The sequence below is a fragment of the Hyla sarda genome, chromosome 2 (assembly GCF_029499605.1).
Source record: "Hyla sarda isolate aHylSar1 chromosome 2, aHylSar1.hap1, whole genome shotgun sequence".
Classification (NCBI taxonomy): Eukaryota; Metazoa; Chordata; class Amphibia; order Anura; family Hylidae; genus Hyla; species Hyla sarda.
Window position 1 is genome coordinate 27,461,129 of NC_079190.1, and position 19,512 is coordinate 27,480,640.

The window sequence follows — 19,512 nt, forward strand, 5'->3', positions numbered from 1 at the left end:
TCACACTGATGAGGTACAAATATAAGTAACAAACAATTAGTTAAAGTGGTTCATCAGAGAAAAAAAAAATGGCAGATTTTTTTTTCTTGAAACAACGCTACCGGCTGGCCTTGGGTTGTACCTGGTATTGCAACTCATATGAATTAAAGTGAATGAGGCTAAGCTGCAATACCACACATAACCCATGGATGGATCTTGCACTGTTTTTAGGAGCATAACCCACCGGGATTATAGCGTGTTATCCTAGACATCTTATCCCCTATCCACAGGTGATAAGTTGTCTGATCGCCCGGGTCCCGCCGCTGGAGACCCCTGAGATCTCCCTGCTGCACCCGGTGTTCGTTTAGAGTGTTGGGTGCAGCGCGGGAGGCTTGTGACATCACGGTCATGCCCCGCTCGTGATGTCACAGCCACGCCCCTTCAATGCAAGTCTATGGGAGGGGGTGTGATGGCTGTCACACCCCTTCCCATAGACTTGCATTGAGGGTGTGTGGCTGTGACAGCACAAGCAGGGCGTGACTGTGACATCAAGAGCATCTCCCCCAAATGGCCAGTCATCCGGCATGGTGCAAACTTTGCTCCATGCATCGGATGTCTGGGATGTCGCAGTCAAGATCACGGGGGTCCCCAGCGGCGGGACATCCGTGATTAGACATCTTATCACCTATCCTTTGAATAGGGAATAAGATGTCTAGGGGCAGACTACCCCTTGAAGTGTCCAGTGGATGAACTTAGCAGTGACTAAAGTTTGGGAAGAAGGAATTTTGTGAACATGTGCTCGTGGCCATTTTGAAATTTCCAACAGAGCAAGCAGAGAGAGAGGACAGAGGGACAGCCTGTGAGAGATCCTGGTTCAACGAGTGCCTGCAGCAGCTGAGAGCAATCTGCTAGCAGGTTGAACAAGATCCAGTGCTGGTAGACGGGATATCTCTGCAAGTAGTGAAGATAACGTGAAGCTGGACTGACCTGATTTATAGCCTGTGAAAGGGTACACAGTTATTGTAAAATGGTGCTATTTTTGTAACAATTTTGGCCAAAAAGTGAAATAAAATCAGTAAAACATGGCAAAAATGCAACTCAATGGGGGACATTTCCTAATCTAGTCTATTCTGGGCATGCTTATAGACCAGCGTATGTGGTAGTCTCCTGTCTATTGTGCTCCTAATTTATCAAAGGTCTCACAGCCCTTGATAAATTCTGTGCTCAGACTTCAGGGTCTACAGCTTAAACTGCATTTAGACCTGCTCCAACATGGTCTGACATTTCAGCGTATTTTGGGCAGATGCGACTTGTCGCACAAAAGTCGCACTTGATAAATTCAGCACCAATGCATTTTCCAATGCATTTCCATCTAAAATAGACTTGCATGCATCATGTTCTAAAAATCCTCTACAGTACAGCAAAAGTCGCAGAAAAGTCGCACATATTTAGACTGCGACTTTCTGTGCGACAAATTTAGACATGAAAAACCAGTCTAAATCCTTTGATAAATTTCCCCCAAATATGTCCCACACAAAGCATGTAATGTAACATAAAGAGGAACATGGAAGTACACGTCTCATGCACCCCATATGGGTGTCCTATTATTGTTTCCTACAACACAGAACTATATGAGTACTTCATGAGTACTATTAAGGTCACTATAGGGCAAAGCGGTATGCCAATGTATACCACAGTATATCCATGTTGCGTCTATTGACTCCACTGAAACAAACTCACAGATGTTGCTGCCTCCAACTACATTGGCCGTGAACTCCATCTATCACTAGGCATATTATGCTGTTGGTGTAGCAAGCCTTGGAAGCTATGAACGGAGGCAGGGATTTCTGTGCTACTTAGTATTGCATCCCAGGTGGTCTCCTATCTCACTTACCCCTTGTTCTGAGCATGATAGGAAGATTTATATAACTTTGTACAATTATATTGCATGCAATTTTTATGGTATGTAATATCAGGACTGGATTACGGGGACGATACAAGAGGCATGTGTCCTGTGGTCTCCACCATCTTGGGTATCTAGGGGGCTTCAACCAACCTCTCCACCCAAACGGGTTGTTTCAACTGGATGTCAGGCAGCTCCCCCCTCCATTTCTCACTGGGCCTATCGTATTTTTCGTCATATGAGACGCTCCGGCATAGAAGACGCACCTAATTTTATAGGATAAAAATCTAGAAAATAAAGATTCTGAACCAAATACAATGTAAAGTATAGGACAGTGATCTTCAACCTGCGGACCTTCAGATGTTGCAAAACTACAACTCCCAGCATGCCCGGACAGCCGTTGGCTGTCCGGGCATGCTGAGAGTTGTAGTTTTTCAACATCTGGAGGTCCGCAGGTTGAAGACCACTGGATAGGAGGTAGTACTCACGTGTCGCCGCCATTCCGGACCCGTCACCGCTCCCCTGGATGTCGCCCTCCATCGCTGTCGCCGCGTCCCCAGGGTGTCCCCGTCATTCCGGAACGTTTCTGCTGCCCGGTATCCTCGCTCTCCGTCGCTGCCATGACGTTGCTATGCACGCCGCTCCTATTGGATGACAGGACGGAGTGCGCGACGACGTGATGACGACGAAGGAGAGCGCCGGCCATGCAAGGGATCCCGGCACGGAGCAGACACCGAGGAGGCAGGTAAGGTCCCTCCCGGTGTCCTGTAAGCTGTTCGGGATGCCGCGATTTCACCGCGAGGGTCCCGTACAGCCCGACTGAACAGCCGGGTTAGTGTTATTTTCGCTTCAGACATGGCGGTCAGCTTTGATTGCAGCGCGATCGGTGATGTCCTGTATTAGCCGAGGGTCCCGGCCGATGATGGCCGCAGGGACCCCCGCTATAGGTGTGTATTCACCTTATAAGACACAACAACTTCCCCCCCCCCCAGTTTTGGGGAACAAAAAGTGCGTCTTATACGGCGAAAAATACGGTACTGGGAACATGTAGGTATAATAATGTGGGTCCTACATTTATAGACCTGCATGGCCAACCCTACTATATGTAGCTGCAATAGGAGGTTAAAGGACCTGCCAGACTGTTTACCCAGGATCCTCCACTAGCCATGATCCAGCCCTGCATCTAATCAATATGAGGTTATAGTTAGGATTGTTTTTATTTTATTCCAACCTACAGTAATAATAACTCAAAAGACCCAGTTGCATGAGTGTTCTATAAAATAACTGGCATAGAGGTCCTTGGCAATTTGCCATGATATTTTGAGCCACCAGGATAAAACTGATGTGTACTCGGTAGGGGTCTGATAGTGTAGGGCAAAAGCCATAGGATTCTAGCACAAAATAAAATTGATGTAATATAGAGGCACTGAGCTTCATCAGTGGTGGGTTTAGAAGGTGATTGGAGTAGTAAGGGGGGCACCATACTCCAGCTTTATACTGGGGGGTAGAGTTATTAGGACCTTTCCAATAAGCTCTGTGCGGGTCACTTCCATCACTTGGAGCATGAGTCTTACTGTGATAATAAGAATATCCATCTACGGTGGACATCAAAGACCAGCTCCCCCCTGATATAAGAACACAGTAAAAATATGTCACTTCATCTCAATTTAGGGGTCATAACAGATTCATTTTGCTGCAGAAAACTATGTGTGAAAGTGACCATTATAAAGGAAGAAACTACAAAGTGCACAGTGTTTGCTGCTATTCTTAATGAAATGTTGCTGTTTTAAGTTGGGTAAAAAAAAAAGGTATTACTCACCTTCACAATCCCCCCACCATTGCCATTCTGATGCTCATCAGGTCCCCCTGATCACCACTTCCTGTTCAGGTCTCTACACCAGGAAATGTCCTTTGAGCCAAGTACTAGTATAGGTGGGTCCCCATTGCAGTCAGTGGCTAAGCATGTATCTGTGTTGACAAAACCGGGTTAAGGTAGCATGGCCCATGTAGTGTAACTATTCAGGTGTATGGATACCAGATCATGGTGACAAACGGCCCTCTCCGCCAATAGTAGACACTTAAAGGGGTACTCCGCTGAAAAAAATCCCATCCCCTATCTCCGGGCCGGCAGCGGCGGCGTCTGGAACATGGAAGCTTGGAGCCTTCGTGTTCGTGATGTCCCGCCACGCCTCCTCCATTGATGTCTATGTATATGTCTATCTGGCACTAAGCGGAGTTCGTACACCGGATGACTGGGGTACCGTAGTGGAGATTGCGGTGGTCCCCAGTGAAAGGACCCCCATGATCAGACATCTTATCCCCTATACTGTACTTTGCGATAAGATGTTTTCCGGTGGAGTACCCCTTTAAAGCACAGTTGCAGTTGGTGCTGATCAGCATGGACCTGGTGATTGTCAGAATGACGGGCAATCAGGTAGGTGAGTTATATATAAATATATATATATATATATATATATATATATATATATATATATATATATACAAAAAAGTCATTGGACATTGAGCCATGTCCCCAGCAGCAGAGCACCCACCTGGACCCAGAGCCCTTATCACAGTGCCGGCTCCTTCCCAGACACACAATATATATATATATATATATATATATATATATATATATATACACATATATATATATATACACATATATATATATATAATAAAATGCTTGACAACACATTTAAAGAGGTACTCCGCCCCTAGACATCTTATCCCCTATCCAAAGGATAGAGGATAAGATGTCAGATCGCGGGGGTCCCGCTGCTTGGGACCCCCAGGATCTCGGCTGCAGCACCCACCTCAATGGCTTCCGGCAAAACTGGAGGCTTCGGATCCTTTGGATCCTTTGGATAAGGGATAAGATGTCTAGGGGCGGAGTACCCCTTTAACAGCAGTGTTTCTATAAAACCTTTACTATGCAACTTACTCCATGCATTCTTTGGTAGATTGGTGGTTAGGGGTTAGCACTGTTGTCTTGCAGTGCTGGGGTCCTAGGTTCAAAACCACACCAGCAATGGTATTGTACGTTCCCCTCATGTTTGCCAGTTTCCTCCAAGTACTCTCGTTTCATCCTACACTCCAAAACATACTGATCGGTGAAGTTAGATTGTGAGTAGAGATGAGCAAAGTTACAGTTATTCGATTCGTCACAAACTTCTCGGCTCGGCAGTTGATGACTTATCCAGCATAAATGAGTTGAGCTTTCAGGTGCTCCGGTGGCTGGAAAAGGTGGATACATTCCTAGGAGAGAGTCTCCAGCCCACCGGAGCACCTGAAAGCTGAACTCATTTATGCAGGCTAAAGTCAGCAACCGCCGAGCCGAGAAGTTTGTGACAAATCGAATCACTGTAAGTTCACTCTTCTCTAATTGTGAGCCCTAATGGGGACAGCGACCAATTTGAATGAACAGTGTACAGCGCTGCAGTATCTGTGTGCACTATATAAATAAAGAGTTATTAAAATTAGGAAGACATCCTCCCAGCTCTAAGAAGGCCACAGACATTAATAAAGTTGTATCTTGAAGTCAACAGTAACAATGTCTAGCATTAATTACATTAGTCCTGTCTTTTCCAGCTAATAAATGACACAAAATATGTAAAATGGAAAAAGTGTTTAATAAAACGTAACTTTTACTCTTGGAATGCAAACGCCCCCCCCCCCCCCCCCCCGTGATCTCTCACAGCACCCGGTGTTCCAAACAAATGCCGACACGCTCCCTCCCGTAGACATGAATGGAGGTGGCATGGCATGACTTCAAGAGGAGCGTAGCCATGACATCGCGATCACGCCCTCTGGCTCTGAGCGTTCTAAACTCAATGTTCAGAACGTTGGAGCACCAGAGTACCCCTTTCAGTACTTTTACATTTCACAAATGCCTATTCTCTGTCATCTTGAAGAAAACCCCTGTCCAAATTTCAGAGAGAGACCTAAACTGCCTTTCGGCGAAAACTCTACTTATAGAATAAGACGGCCCTCCTTATCTGACAAAGTGCCCAACAAGTAGGGGCATGAAATATGTTGTCTATATTCCCTGTAACTATTTTCAAATTAACTGTAATTTATTATTGTGCTCAGCCTAGTGGGGAAAAAAAACATGTACTCACCTTCCTCTCCCCACCCTTCCTTGCTTCCTCGAGCCAGTCTTGCTGCACAGCACTTCCTGTGCCCGGGGGCAGCACATGGTATTGCCCACTCAGCTGCCACAGCAGTGTCCCACTTCAGCCACTGATTGCAGTAGGACCAACTTGAGGAAGGGTGGAGCGAGCAAGGTGAGTACAAGTTTTTTTTTTCCATGCTAGATAAAAATTACTCCCTAGTATACCCCGTTAATTCTTATATAAAAACATCTTAACCACATAATTTAGGAATATTAACTGGACCAGAAATATTTCTGTCACTCCTCCTCTCATTCTGGGTAGAGAAGATCCCTTATCTCCTATCACCGACAATACAAATATAATTACACCAAATAAATTCCATTTCATGCCATACAAGTCGGTTGTAATAACCCGGCCAAGCCACCCACCGGGTTAATGGAAGGAAATCACAGCATTACAATTATCTCTGCTCCTATCTTCTTATTCACGTGAAGTCAATGCATCAAGGATGACGTTAGTTTTCTGTATATTGGAAGACAATTCAATCATATAGGATTATTACCGAACCATAAAGCAATGAGGACAAAAGATCTTATGATTGCCGTAAAAAAATAAAATAAAAGAATAATAATAAAAAAAAATTCCTCCAGCCTGAGTTTGGCTCAATGATAGAGAGTGAATAACTCCGCAACCCTTGTGATCCATCACTGCTCGTCTGACAGATCCATAGTCTGATACGATTTATACTTTATACGCTTCACTCGAAAGGCACACTACTCCTGCATTACAAGAAGAGAAGGATGCGGAGGGGAGAGAGCTATCTCCTGGATACGTATCAATCACCATCACACAAGGATTTAATCTCTTATCGTAAGCTAAATCTAACAATGTGTCCACTACTTCAGAAATGAAAACTTGGAGCCACAGCTATAAGTTATAGAAACACATCGGCGGAGCAAGCGTCTCCATTTACAACGGTGACACACAATATAACACTGCGAAATTCACTGAGCCAGGGGGATAATTGTTTCCTATCAGTGATTAAAGGGCACGTCTTTATGATTCTCCCACAAAGTAAAGTGGGCAGCCATTTTGGTAAAACTAGATGCGCATCACATACATATATGTAAAGGAGGACAAATGGAAGTTTTTTTTTAGGTAAAATGACCTACATCCCTTGCAAAAGTATTAAAAAGGAAAAACTAAAATGTTGCATGGATGTAACACTATTATCTCTATAAGCGTACATAACTGATAATTCACATCAGAACAAAAACCAAGCAGTGAGGTGGAAAGAACTGCCTGTAGAGATCAGAGACAGAATTGTGTGTAGGCATGGATATGGAGACGGGAACACAAAAAAAAATGCTTCACTGAGCGTTTCAGAGTGGCCTCCATAATTGATAAATGGAAAAAGTTTTGAACAGCCTGGAATTTTCCTAGAGGTGGTCAACCCACCAAACTAAGTAATCGGGGCAGAAAGGCCTCGGTAAGAGAGGTGACCAAAAACTTAAATGGTTACTTTGGCTGAGCTCCAAAGGTCCTTTGTGCAGAGGAAAGAAAATTCTAGAAGGTCCAGAACCATCACTGCAGCTTCACCAATCTGGGCTTTATGGAAGAGTGGCCACAAAAAAGCCTCTCCTAAAATGCACATAAAAGCCGCCTGAAGACCGTGAGAATCAAGATTATCTGGTCTGAAACCAAGATTGAACTTTTCTGGCAATTCAATTCTAAGCATCATGTCTGGAGGAAACCAGGTACTGCCCATCACCTGCCCAATACTATCCCTACAGTGATCATGGTGGGGGGCAAGATCATGTCTGGAGGAAACCAGGCACTGCCCATCACCCGCCCAATACCATCCCTACAGTGATCATGGTGGGGGGCAAGATCATGTCTGGAGGAAACCAGGCACTGCCCATCACCCGCCCAATACCATCCCTACAGTGATCATGGTGGGGGCAGCATCATGTCTGGAAAAAACCAGGCTCTGTCCATCACCCGCCCAATACTATCCCTACAGTTATCATGGTGGGGGCAGCATCATGTCTGGAGGAAACCAGGCACTGCCCATCACCTGCCCAATACCATCCCTACGGTGATCATGGTGGGGGCAGCATCATGTCTGGAGGAAACCAGACACTGCCCCTCACCTGCCCAATACCATCCCTACAGTGAAGTATGGTGGGGGCAGCATCATGTCTGGAGGAAACCAGGCACTGCCCATCACCTGCCCAATACGATCCCTACAGTGATCATGGTGGGGGCAGCATCATGTCTGGAGGAAACCAGGCACTGCCCATCACCTGCCCAATACCATCCCTACAGTGATCATGGTGGGGGCAGCATCATTTCTGCGGCACACAGGAGACTGGACACAATTCTTCCAAGGGTCTGAGAGGTCTTCTGAATAAATTTAACCTGTCATACATACCTTTGTGAATGGCATTTAAAGGAGTAGTCTCATGGATAAAAACTTAACCCCATTCACAGAATAGGGGATAAGTTTTAGATTGCTGGGGTTTCGAGCGCTGGGCCCACCTGCGATCACCTTTATGGAGCCCGGGCTCTTCCCTAGAGTGCCGTCCCCTTCATATATCTATCTGGGAGAGCTGAAGATAGCCAAACAGCTCTCTTATGGAGATATATGGAGGGAGCGTGGTGGCCCCCGTTTCGGGTGGGGGTCATTACACACCGCTCCAGGGGAGAGCTGGGGCTCCATAAAGGAGATTGAAGGGGTCCCCAGCGCTCTGAGTTAGGGGATACGCTTTTATTCATGAGATATCTCCTTTAAAAAAAAATTAAATAAATAAAAGCCAATAAAAAAAAAAAAGCCAAAAAAATTTTATAAAACGGAAAAAAAAAGAACTCAATTAATTGCACTTGTAAGGCTACGTCGACAAAAAGTAAAAAAATGTTTGGTTGTTATAACACAGTAGTTAAATGGAAATAAATACCGTATTTATCGGGGTATACTATGCACCGGCCTATAACACGCACCCTCATTTTACCAAGGATATTTGGGTAAAAAAAGTTTTTTACCCAAATATCCATGGTAAAATGAGGGTGGGTGTGTGCGTGTGTATACCCCGATACACCCCCAGGAAAGGCAGGGGGAGAGAGGCCGTCGCTGCCCGCTTCTCTCCCCCTGCCTTTCCTGGGGTCTAGAGCCCTGCTGCCGGCCCTTCTCTCCCCCTGGCTATCGGCGCCACTGCCCATTCTGTCCCCCTGACTATCGGTGCCAGCGCCCCATTGCCCCATTCTCTCCCCCTGGCGCCGATAGCCAGGGGGAGAGAAGCGGCGCCGACAGCCAGGGGGAGAGAAGGGGCAGCGGCACCCATTGCTTCCCCCCATCCCCGGTGGCATAATTACCTGTTGCCGGGGTCGGGTCCGCGCTTCTTCAGGCCTCCGGTGTGCGTCCCCTGAGTCATTGCTATGCACTGCACGGCGCGGCGCACTGACGTCATGCGCCGTGCCGTGCAGCGCATAGCAACGACGAAGGGAACGCACACCGGAGGCCTGAAGCAGCATGGACCCGACCCCGGCAACAGGTAATTATGCAACCGGGGATGGGGAGAGGCAATGGGGCAGCAGCACCGGCAATGGGTGCCGCTGCCCCTTCTCTCCCCCTGGCTGTCGGCGCCGCTTCTCTCCCCCTGGCTATCGGCGCCGGCAATGGGGCGCCGGCACCGATAGTCAGGGGGACAGAACGGGCAACGGCGCTGATAGCCAGGGGGAGAGAAGGGCCGGCAGCAGGGCTCTAGACCCCATGAAAGGCAGGGGGAGAGAAGCGGGCAGCGACGGCCTCTCTCCCCCTGCCTTTCCTGGGGGTGTATCGGCGTATAACACACACATAGACTTTAGGCTAAAAATGTTTGCCTAAAAAGTGCGTGTTATACGCCGATAAATACGGTAATTTAATAAAATAGCTTTGTCCCCAATGACCAAATTATCAATGTCTGTAAGCTGATATTATTATTATTATTATTATAATTAATAATAAAACTACCAATAAAAATTTTAATAATTCAATTAATGTGTATTATTATTATTATTAGTAGTAGTAGTAGTATTATAATAATATTAATAATACAATCAATGTGAATTATTATTCTAATTATTCATATTTCTATGCTCAGTTTTAAGGAATTTCACAGGATAATTTTTGAATATTTTTCATACCATTTCATGTAGTAATATTATACAGTATTTTACATATTCAGGTGTCTGCTGAAATGGAGAACATTTTGCTTCTAGATCCTAGAATCGTGTGCTTCATCTATTCAGAAATGATGTAAAATGAAAAGTATGATGAGGCCCTAATAGTTATAACTTTATGAAGCAATTACCCAAACCTGACAATTTATCAGCATTATGCGGTTTTATTGGGTGGATATCTCCAGTTTATGCTATCACAAAGATATTATCCCAGAGAATGAGAAAGTGATTCAGTGGGAGATTATAAAACTTTTTTTAAATTGAAGAAAATTACTTTTATGATATCAACGTGTATGATAGATCCATTCCAATGAGGATATTATTCCCCCAAACAAAGAAGGACATTAGTAAAAAAATGTCACTGATTCACTTTAGTATAGGATGTGGCATTTTATTAGATTTTTGTTTAAATCGATGTTTGAGGTAATACATTACATTTTAATCTGAATGACTTTGTTCAGCCGGAAGCTAAACTTTAGGGGTGTCCTATGAAAATACCCAGAATTCTGTCTCTTGTTGTTCCTCAGACTTGTCTTTCTTCTTCTTAAAGGGGTACTCCGCCCTTAGACTTATTATCCTCTATCCAAAGGATAGGGAATAAGATGTCTGATCGTGGGGTCCTTCACGATCTCCGTGCAGCACCAGGCATTCTGTTCCAGGTTAGCTCCTGTCTCAGAAACGTTAAGCCAAGCCCCCTTGTGACATCATGTCGCGCCCCCTACATTCATGTCTATAGAATGGAGCGTGACAACTCCCCATGCCCACTCCCATAGACATAAATGGAGGGGGTCGTGGCATGTGGTGGCATGTGGTGTGATGTCACGTCTCCGGGACCCCTGCGATCAGACATCTTATCCCCTATCCAACGATGTCCAAAGGCGGAATACCCCTTTAACTGCTTTTTCTCTTTTAATATTTTTTTTTTTTTTTTCATGCAGATGCACATGCAGATCAGAGGCATCCCTATTAGAATCAATGTCGCAGAGCCATTGTGCCAATGACTGGAGCCTGGAGGTGGCATCAGTATGAGGAGACCATATAGTGGCTTAATGACACAGCATGGAGGTGTTGGCAGCATGAGAAGACCATATAGTGGATGAATGACACAGTGTGGAGGTGTTGGCAGCATGAGGAGACCATATAGTGGATGAATGACACAGCGTGGAGGTGGCGACAGCATGAGGACACCATATAGTGGCTGAATGACACAGCTTGGATAAGGCTGAAGCATGAGGAGACCATATAGTGGTTGAGTGACACAGCGTGGAGGTGGTGGCAGCATGAGGAGAACATATAGTGGCTGAATGACACAGCCTAGAGTTTGCTGCAGTATGAGGAGACCACATGGTGGCTGAATGACACAGCCTGGAGTTGGCGGCAGCATGAGGAGAACATATTGTGGCTGAATGATACAGCGTAGAAGTAGTGACAGCAAGAGGAGACCATATAGTGGCTGAATGACACAGCTTGGCGTTGGCGGCAGCATGAGCAGACCATATAGTGGCTGAACGACACAGCCTGGAGGTGGCGGCAGCATGAGGAGACCATATAGTGGCTGAATGACACAGCCTGGAGTTGGCGGCAGCATGAGGAGACCATATAGTGGCTGAATGACACAGCCTGGAGGTGGCGGCAGCATGAGGAGACCATATAGTGGCTATGTGACAGCCCAGAGGTGGCGGTAGTATGAGGATAACATATGGTGGCTGAATGATACAAGTGTGTGCACGTCACTGATGTCCTCCTCAGGTTCCTCAAGAGTGTCTGCTTCAGGACCCTGAACGCTGGCAATACCACCTCCCACATCACTCTCCTCATCACTACTTGCCTGCCTAGCATAGGAAGCGGCGGATGTCTCCTCCACTACTTGGCTGGGCGGTAGCTGCTGTCCTCTATTAGATCGTCCTCACTAAATAGTGGAGCTGAACCCACAGAATATGATACTTCTGTAGGGAAGGGAACAGCATAGGACAGAGGCAATGAGAGGACAGGGACTGCTCCCGGGCCATGCCAACTGAGGGTTGTGTCTTAGATGCCAACTGAGGGGTGTGTCTTAGATGCCCTGGAGCCTGGATTGCACTTAATGGAGTTTAAAGAAGCGATTTGCGTGATCAAATTGCGGCGATATTCACATATGTTGCAAATCAAATTTTTCCTGAAATTCGTAACGAATTAGGATTTGTCAGATTCGATTCGCTCATCCCTAATAGTTATGCTTATTTTTTGTATTTTTGCCATGTTTTTTCTTTTGTGAGAAAAATAAAAAAAAAGCTTATTTTTTAAAATATCCATAAAACATAGAACCCCACTGGAATAGAATGGCTAATATTATATGGGTCCATATCGAGACTTTATCAACAGATCCTGTAAGTTGTGAGGTGCAGCCTCTATGGATCAGACTTGTTTCTCCAGCACATCCCACAGATGATCGATAGAATTGAGACCTAGGGAATTTGAAGGCCAAGTCACCATTGTAATCTCTTTGTTATGTTCTTAATGACTGAACAGTGTGGCAGGGGGCATAGCCCTGCTGAAAGAGGCCGCTGCCATTAGGGGATCCCAGTGCCATGAAGGAGAAGACTTGGTCTGTACAATGGTTAGGTAGGTGGTACGTGTCACAGTAACATCCACATGATGCCAGTTCGCAAGATAGACAGTGCGTCCTTTTAAGTTTAATCTCTTAGGGCCGCTCCCATATCCCAACCGGACCCGGCCTTTACAATGAGCCAACCGGAGTCAAACGCTGACTCCGGTCGGCTCATTTTTGCCCCATATACTGTTCTCTAACCGGACCTAAAACTGTGGTATACCACAGTCTTAGGTCCGGTCAGAAAACCGTATACGGTGCAAAAATGAGCCGACTGGAGTCAGCAATTGACTCCGGTCAGCTCATTGAAAGGAATGGGGTTTGGGCCGGATCCGGCTGAGATACTGGGGTGGACGGTTTTTGCTCCCCCCAACCGGATCCGGCATCCTTACACTACAAACGTAGTGTGAACCCACCCTTACCCAGGTAAGTGTCGCACTCACACCTATTCATCAACTGGATGTAAAAGAAATTCATCAGACCAGGCTACCTTCTCACATTGCTCTATGGTCTATTTCAGATGCTCATGTGCCTTCTGTTGGAGCTTTCTGTCGTGGACATGGATGGGACAGAACTGCCCCATAAACAGCAATTTGCAATGCTCTGTGTGATCTGATGCCTTTCTGTCATATCCAACAGGAATTTTCTTAGCAATTTGGTCTACAGCAACTCTTCTGTGGGATCAGACCAAATGGGCTAGCCTTCTCCGCTCATGAGTCTTGGGTGCCCATGATGAGCCTGTTCCTGGTTCACCAGCTGTCCTTCCTTGAAGCATATTTGGTAGATACTACGTACACTACATGTTAGGCTATGTTCACATTATGATTTGTGCCTCTGAAGGAAACTGTCAAAGTGACATGTCCAGGTACCCATGCTCAGAAAGGCACAAACCCAATTCAATTCATAGACCCAGGTGAAGACAGCTAGCGGCTATGTTCAGGTCATTTTCCAAACTCATACTAGCCTTGTCTTGAACTTAAAATTGCTGCAAGCCGCACTTCTAAGTCCGAGGCAAAACTTGGACATGCTTGGAGAATTACTCGAATACAGTCACTAGCTGAATACATTCGGGTCATTGAAGTGAATGGGCCCTTCCCTGTCCATGCATGAATATGTTAGCATGCCCTTATGACAGTTTCCCAAAGTACCTGTGCCTTTGAGGCAAAATTAGTGATGTGAACCTAGTCTTGTTGGGGGGCAATGTCTGAACAAATAAGAATTGAAGGCAATAACTAAATAAATATTGTTACAGTAAAAGAAATGGAAACCAAGAAGAAACATCCATTTTCAATCTTCTCATGCGTCCTAAACTGACTGACGTGAAAATCAGTATTTTATATGTTAGAAAAACATGACACAATAAATACTATTATTATTGTCACACACAATACTAGTAATGGTAGGCTTAGAAATGAAACTTAAAAAAAAAACCTTACCCATACCTCTGCATGCTATACTGGTCCCTGAATGTGCAATCTGCTGCTCATCCGTAATAGTGCTGATCCACATACAATCATGCTGTGAGTTAGACATCATCTGTAAGTTAAGGGTTATTATCCTCTTTTAGGTGAATGATATCTGGTCAATCATTTCTTAAAAATAAATGTGTATATGGTCACATTGGAAGGCCTCATGGTTTCTTATGACTGGTTTATAGATGCTCCATGGTCAGGGATAAGTGTGGCCCTAAACTGACTCACACCCTCTGTCTCAGGCTTTTAGGGGTCCCACCCTCTGTAATAGGGTAGCCTCACCCACAGTGTTGGTCCCTACGCTACTAAGGTGCAGGACGTAGGAAGATCGAAGTAACAAGCAAACACAGTACAGCACTCAAGAAACAGGTCAGATAACAAAAGGGTTAACCAACAACAGCACAGCAAAAAGACAGACAAGGAAAACGCATACAAATGTATATCCAGTCAGACAAGTCAAGTCGGTAACAGAGAGAGCGTTGCAGTACAGACACAGTAAACAATAGAGGAGTCAGAAAACGAGCCAAGAAAATATATAGATACAGAGGATATAGAAAAAGCAGACCCAGGGACAAGGGTGACGCCCCAGTTGAGCAGAAGGGGCTGGACAAGAGACAGATACATCTATTACAACAAAATCCTTGTATTGCTATTTGCATTATTTTCCATATAAAAGAAACAAAACACAATTTATGAAATTGGAGGTGTAGGGTAATATAAATACATCATGGTTCCATATTCTTGCATAGGTGCCATATTAAAGCTCCCTAGAACATAAAGATGTAATGCAACTTTGGACATAAGGACTTAGCTCATGAAGACAACCCCCACTTATGGTCCATATTAGACTTTTGATAGGGGACCACCCAGTATGGACCCTAATAGAGTTAAAGAAGTTATCCAACATATGGTGACTTTAGTACTAACCTGCCAGACAGTAATGAATATACTTGGCAATGATTTGTGCTTGTGTTGGTGGTAATTGGCCGTGTCTTGAGTCCCCCATAATGCTGCTGGCTTGTTTGCATGAACCGGCTACTTCCTAAACTCACTATCATGCTGTGCTGCGTTTAAAACTACAATTCTGTAGTTGCTTCACCCATAGAAGCACTGCCATGTTCCCTTTCAACACCTGACTAATGATGTTATATCTTGGGTGCACTGCAACCTGGGAAAAGCTGAGACAACACTCATTTTGTACGTTGTTAAAGATCACATAAAAATTGCGAGACCATCCATCAAACATAAGTATAGACACTATATTATGAACTACACTTCATAATATAGGACAGTCAAATAAAAAATATTGAAATATCTCTTTAAACAAGTTCATTAAAAAGTTAATTAGCATAGATTGTCATGTTTTTTCTATGAGGAGATCAGTTCTAGACTGAACCTGGGTGAGGCTGTGCATGTTATGTATCTGGGATTTGAGTTTGTGCCATATGAAAGTTTGGTCTATAAAATGATAGTGCTTGTACTAATGGAAAATAGCTGTAAAGGTGTTAAGATATTTTTCTACTTTTGCAGTTGACATCTGTAAATGTGATGACAGATGTTCTTCTATTAGAAGCTCCTTATTCTTCTACCTCTGGGACTGACACATATTTATTAACAATGCTTGCTGTACAGATGCAGGGACTCCATTCTTTTGACAGGAGTCCCCGTTAGTGTAGAAATTTACATAGCTCTCTGCAAGTGGAATAGGGCAAAACAGAAAGTACAGTGTAAGAGATATGAACATGTCTATCTGAGTGTACATTGCAACCACAAAGTGGCAAGAGGCGCTTAATGACTGCAGCACACTGGTGCCCTGCAGACCCTGAATGTCATTGGCTACATCTATTTATAAGAAGGACATGGCTGATCTGGAGTGGGTACAGAGGAGAACCAAGAGAGGTTGTTTGAAAACAAGTTGGCTTATCATAATGTACAAGTATATGAATGGACAGTACAGAGATCTTTCTAGTGATCTTTATACCTAGGCCGGTAACCATGACAAGGGGACATCCTCTACATCTAGAGGAAAGAAGGTTTCACCATCATCACAGACAGAGATTCTTTACTGTAAGAGCAGTGAGACCATGGAACTCTCTGCCCCATGATGTTGTGATGTTTGATAGTGTTGAGCGACATAGGCCATATTCGAATTTGCGAATATTCGCTAATATATGGACGAATATTCGTCATATATCCGCTAAATTCGCATATTCGTAATATTCTCGTTTTATTTTCGCATATGCGAAAATTCGCACGCCAGTCTCACGCAGTAGTATTAGAGCCTTCTTTACACCACACAAGCTGGAAGCAGAGAGGGGTGATCACTGTGATGTGTACTGTGTAAAAAAACCAAAAAATAAATAAAATAAAAAAACAAATATTCGTAATTACGAATATATAGTGCTTTATTCGCGAATTCGCGATTATACGATATTCGCGAATAAAATTCGCATTGCGAATATTCGCGAGCAACACTAATGTTTGACTTAATAAACAAGTTCAACGGGCCTAGATGTTTTTCTGGAAAAATATAGTATTACAGGTTAAGGATACTAGATTTATGTGGATAGAACGTTTATCCAGGGATTTATTCTGATCGCCATATTGGAGTTAGGAAGAATATTTTTTTACCCGGTATGGGGCAACTGGCAGTCACCTCATATAGGTTTTTTGCCTTCTGCTGGATCAACGTAATAGGGTTATAGGTTGGACTTTGTACTTTACTATATTTTTCCAGTGATAAAACAGAATAACATTTTTACTTCTTAGAGCTTTTGGAGTCTCGTTCGCTGATTCCGTTGAAATTACAATCGTTTTTCCACTAAAATTCTGAACAATAAAGGACATCTAACAGGATCCAGACGAACCCTCTTCAAAGTGAATGAGACCTGTCGGGATCCATTGGTGTCCAGTGTCACACCTTCCAGCTTTACAAAGCTCCCGAATGGAATGTGAACATAACCTTAAGATTATTGATGGTAAGACTAGGTTCACATTGCTGTGGTGCTCCGACCTGCACTCCATTTGGGTCCATTTGGCTTTCTTTTTTTTTTGTGCCGAAGGGCCCTAAAACGTGTCAGAGCACAACTGACACCATCAGGTCCCGACAGATTCCGTTGACTTGAATGGGGCCCGTACGGGATCCGGTAGTTACCGAAATTTAGCGGAGGAAAATAATAGTGCATGGAGTCATTTTTCTCCGCTAAACTCCTGTCGTTCCGACTGACTGGCTGACAGGGATCCATATACCAGAGCATACTGGAGCACCACGGCAATGTGAACGGGCCCTAAGATAGGCATGCACATTGACTGTGACCTTGTTTGACAAAAGGTCAAGATATAAAAAAAAATAAAAAATTAATTTATCTTCATGTAAAAGAAAACCTCCAGTGTAATTTATGAGTTGATGTTTCCCGTCTTGGTTTCAGTGTTTTAAGCTTAGCTGCAGTCAAGGTGATTTTAATGGTCCTTCTCCTCTTTTTAATGAGCTTTACATAATCTGAATGTTAATTATGCAAATTGTGCTATTTGTGTGGGATTTAATGACCTATGCACCATTAAACAAACATTCACAGCACATTCATTTTTTAACTCGTGTTTGTGTCTTACTCAATCTGCAACATGTGTAATATAATTTACTTATCTGGCTCCCACCGGACGCCGATGGGTTTCAGACACTTTATAGAGTTTTCAGAGGGTAAAGATATCGGAGTTCGTTGGCTTTATTTTATAATCTTTAGAAAGAAAAACAAGCAATACAGTGATCCCTTAACTTACAATAGCCTCAGCATACAATAGGTTCAACATACAATGGTCTTTTCTGGAGCATTGTAACTTGAAACCAGACTCAACATACAATGTACAGACAGTCCAGATCTGTGAAACCTGTCAATGGCTGGAAGAACCGACCAATCAGAATTGGCATTTTACTTGTAAAACACCTGTATTACTGAAGTGCATGCACTGACTGGTGTCTGGTAGCGCCCTCTACAGTACAGGGATGTATTACATGTTCTATACTCTTTACCTGTACCAGGGTTAGCTGCTCCTTTGGACACCAAGTTAGGGCGGCTCCATGTTACTTTTTTATGACATTGGGGGAGATTTATCAAAACCTGTGCAGAGGAAAAGTTGCTGAGTTGCCCATAGCAACCAATCAGATCGCTTCTTTCATTTTTAACAAGGCCTCTGCAAAATGAAAGAAGCGATCTGATTGGTTGCTATGGGCAACTGAACAACTTTTCCTCTGGGCAGGTTTTGATAAATCTCCCCCATTGTGCATTCTGTACAGAACCCTGAAGAAGCTCCTGTCCTCTACATAGACCAGCATTTCCCAAGCAAGGTGCCTCCAGCTGTTGCAAAACTACAACTCTCAGCATGCCCGGACAGCCTTTGGCCTCGGGCATGCTGAGAGTTGTAGTTTTGCAGCAGCTGGAGGCACCCTGGCTGGGAACCACTGACTGATTTACAGGCTCCCAGCAGATCTTTATTACTTTTATATGTGAGGATTTGCTTTATCTGTATTAGTTATCTACTTATTTTTCTTTAATCCTTTCGTTTTCCTATTTTTGGACGACATTTTGAGGGTTCAGAACCAATTACCAGGTTTCCATTGAGTTATGATCTCAACTAGAGATGAACGAATTTACAGTAAATTCGATTCGTCACGAACTTCTCGGCTCAGCAGTTGATGACTTTTCCTGCATAAATTAGTTTAGCTTTCCGGTGCTCCGGTGGGCTGGAAAAGGTGGATACAGTCCTAGGAGACTCTTTCCTAGGACTGTATCCACCTTTTCCAGCCCACCGGAGCACCTGAAGGCTGAACTAATTTACGCAGGAAAAGTCATCAACTGCCGAGCCGAGAAGTTCGTGACGAATCGAATTTACTGTAAGTTCGCTCATCTCTAATCTCAACACACAATGGTTTCAACATACAATGGTCGTCCTGGAACCAATTAATATTGTAACTTGAGGGACCACTGTATAGTCTAAAGCATTCAAAACAACTAAGAAATAAAACAAAAACACATCTCCTAAAGTGAGGGACTCATCCCAATTTAGTCTTGTCCCCAATTTAAAGGGAACCTGTTATGACTTTTTTTGCTGCCTAAACCATAAGTTATCAGGGTGGTCCCTGGCAGCCTCTCCCCGCCCCACCAGCCTTGATTGATAGATGTCTCCCTGTTTGGGTATAAGGCCAGCAGAATAGGGAGAAGCCATTGGGTACTGCCCCATTGA

General features: G+C 44.2%; 1 long non-coding RNA gene across 1 annotated transcript in view; it reads right to left on the reverse strand.

Moving 5' to 3' along the window:
- The window catches only part of LOC130357596 (uncharacterized), a 74,366-nt gene extending 55,976 nt beyond the window's left edge, over positions 1 to 18,390 (reverse strand). Inside the window, exons 1-2 of the long non-coding RNA XR_008889186.1 lie at positions 18,302 to 18,390; positions 14,245 to 14,338 (exon numbers count right to left, since the gene is read on the reverse strand). This is a non-coding gene — a long non-coding RNA (uncharacterized LOC130357596). The remainder of the gene's footprint in view (positions 1 to 14,244; positions 14,339 to 18,301) is intronic.
- Between the last annotated feature and the right edge of the window lie 1,122 nt (positions 18,391 to 19,512).